The sequence below is a fragment of the Palaemon carinicauda genome, chromosome 33, assembly GCF_036898095.1.
Source record: "Palaemon carinicauda isolate YSFRI2023 chromosome 33, ASM3689809v2, whole genome shotgun sequence".
NCBI lineage: Eukaryota > Metazoa > Arthropoda > Malacostraca > Decapoda > Palaemonidae > Palaemon > Palaemon carinicauda.
This window is the reverse complement of record NC_090757.1, coordinates 6,791,108-6,793,607: the sequence shown is the minus strand read 5'-3', so window position 1 is coordinate 6,793,607 and position 2,500 is coordinate 6,791,108. Positions and strand designations below refer to the sequence as shown.

The 2,500-nt window shown below is 36.1% G+C and overlaps 1 protein-coding gene across 2 annotated transcripts in view; it reads right to left on the bottom strand.

The window, feature by feature from the left end:
- LOC137625832 (protein SpAN-like) overlaps positions 1 to 2,500 on the bottom strand; it is a 301,309-nt gene that overhangs the window by 130,959 nt on the left and 167,850 nt on the right. The gene's annotated exons all lie outside the window — the stretch shown is intronic.

Here is a 2,500-nt window from a genome sequence, read left to right as displayed (position 1 = left end):
CTCTCTCTCTCTCTCTCTCTCTCTCTCTCTCTCTCTCTCTCTCTCTCTCTCTCTCCGCCCCTAGCCGTGACCTTGGAAATTGGTACTTAGGAGATAATGCTCTTTGCTACAAAGGTTGTAAGAGTTTCATAGGTGTTAATTAGTTTCATTTCATATCTGGAAAAGCTTAAGAAATGGAATTGAAAATACATTTAATTCATAAAGCTGAAATGCCAATGTGGTAACGTCCAACTGGTGAATGCCAGACTGGGGTTCGAGTCCCGCTCAAACTCGTTAGTTTCTTTGGTTTCTACAACCTCACCATCTTTGTGAGCTAAGGATGGTGGGGGGGGGGAGGGTTGGAGGATCCTATAGGTCTATCTGCTGAGTAGTCAGCAGCCATTACCTGGCCTTCCTTGGTCCAAACTAGGGTGCTTGGGCGCTGATCATAAGTGTATATGCTTAGTCTTTCGGGCAATGTCCTGTTCGATAAGGCAATGTCACTGTTCCTTGACCCTGCCAATCATGAGCAGCCTTTAAACCTTTAAATGCATCGTAAAATGTATATCTTTATAATTTTCCTCTTAAAAAGTAAAATTCGGATGATGTACTAACACATGAAAACTTGAAAATTTTAGTTAAACCACGATGAATATAAAATAATATAAATCTATGAAGAAAAAATAGTTCATAATTAACTGTCTATTCCCTCTTAAAGATGACGACATTAGATATTTCTATCTATTTCTCGTATGGCAAAAAAAAATCATAAAATATTCTTTAGGTACATAACCCACCAATAACATTAAATTATATTAAATAAGTATACAAACAGCAACATTATAAACAATAAAAATTATGAAATCTTCTTCGCAACGAAAACAAAAATATAGGTAACATTAAGTATAAATATCTCATAATCTAAAAAGAAATTTATAGTACAATTACTTCCACTTCACGGGGTATCATTTCCATCAAATATAACATCCGTATCAGCAATTATATAAAGCCACCGTTTTCTTGTAATTACAGATAAACACCAATTGGGCAGGAAAAGCAAACAGCAATTACTGGGCGTAGAGTGCCTTGGGAGGTACCCCCCCCCCCCCCCATGCAAGAAATTCAGAGCAAGAAAATCTGGGCTTGGCAAAGGTCATATACATCGCTTGTCGAGATTTCTCAGAAGTGTACCGAATTGAGCTACTATTCCAAGGGCTAAAGCAGTCTATAGGCAATAAAATATGGATTTTCTAAGTATGTTTAATCATTACTTAACTGTTTATTATTATTATCATTATCATTATTATTATTGTTATTGTTATTATTATTATTATTATTATTAGCTAAGCTACAACCCTAGTTGGAAAAGCATGATGCTATAAACCCAGGGGCTCCAACAGCGAAAAATAACCCAGTTGGGGAAAGGAAACAAGGAAATAAATAAACTACAAGAAAATTAATAGCAATCAAAATACAATATTCTAAGATCATTATCTACATTAAATTAGATCTTCCATATATAAACTATAAGAACTTCATAAAAACAAGAGGAAGAGAAATTAGATAGAATAGAGTGCTGAAAGTGCACCCTCAAGCCAGAGAACTCTAACCCAAGAGTGTGGAAGACCATGGTACAGAGGTTATGACACTAGACAAGACTAGAGAACAATGGTTTGATTTTGGAGTGTCCTTCGCCTAGAAGAGCTGCTTACCATAGCTAAAGAGTCTCTTCTACCCTTACCAAGATTAAAGTCGAAACTGAAAAATTACATTGCAGTAGTTAACCCCTTGAGTGAAAAATTGTTTGGTATTATTCTTAACGTTGTCAGGTGTACGAGGACTGCGGAGAATGTGAAAAGAATAGGCCAGAATAACCGGTGTATGTGTAGGCAAAGAAAAATGAGCTGTAACCAGAGAGAGGGATCCAATGTAGTACTGTCTAGCTAGTCAAAGGATCCAATGACTCTCTAGCAGTAGTATCTCGACGGGTGGCTGATGCTCTGGCCACCCTACTACCTGCACCACTGCATATGTTTGTTCTAAACAAGGTCAATCATTATTTGACCGTCTATGGGATGCATACAGATTAGAAACCACTGGGTCAAGGATACTAAATTTATGTATCACAGACTTTCCCTATTTCTTAACTATTGCTCCTTTACATGTCAAAGTCATGTTTTGCTTACAAAAAGCCCTTAGGAATGAAAGAAAATGGAAAGTGCACTTTAAAGAAATCTCCCCTATAATATATATATATATATATATACACATATATATATGTATATATATATATATATGTATATATATGTATATATATACACACACACACACATATATATATATATATATATATGCAGATGATTAGGGCATGCTCTTCGCACTCCCCAAGAGAGAATAGTTCACCAAATTTTCAACTGGGCTCCACAAGGCGCTAGAAGAGTTGGAAGACTCAGCTTACATGGCTGAGGACTATGAAACGTGAAGTAGATGATGACTGGAGTAGTATTAGTTTAATAACTCA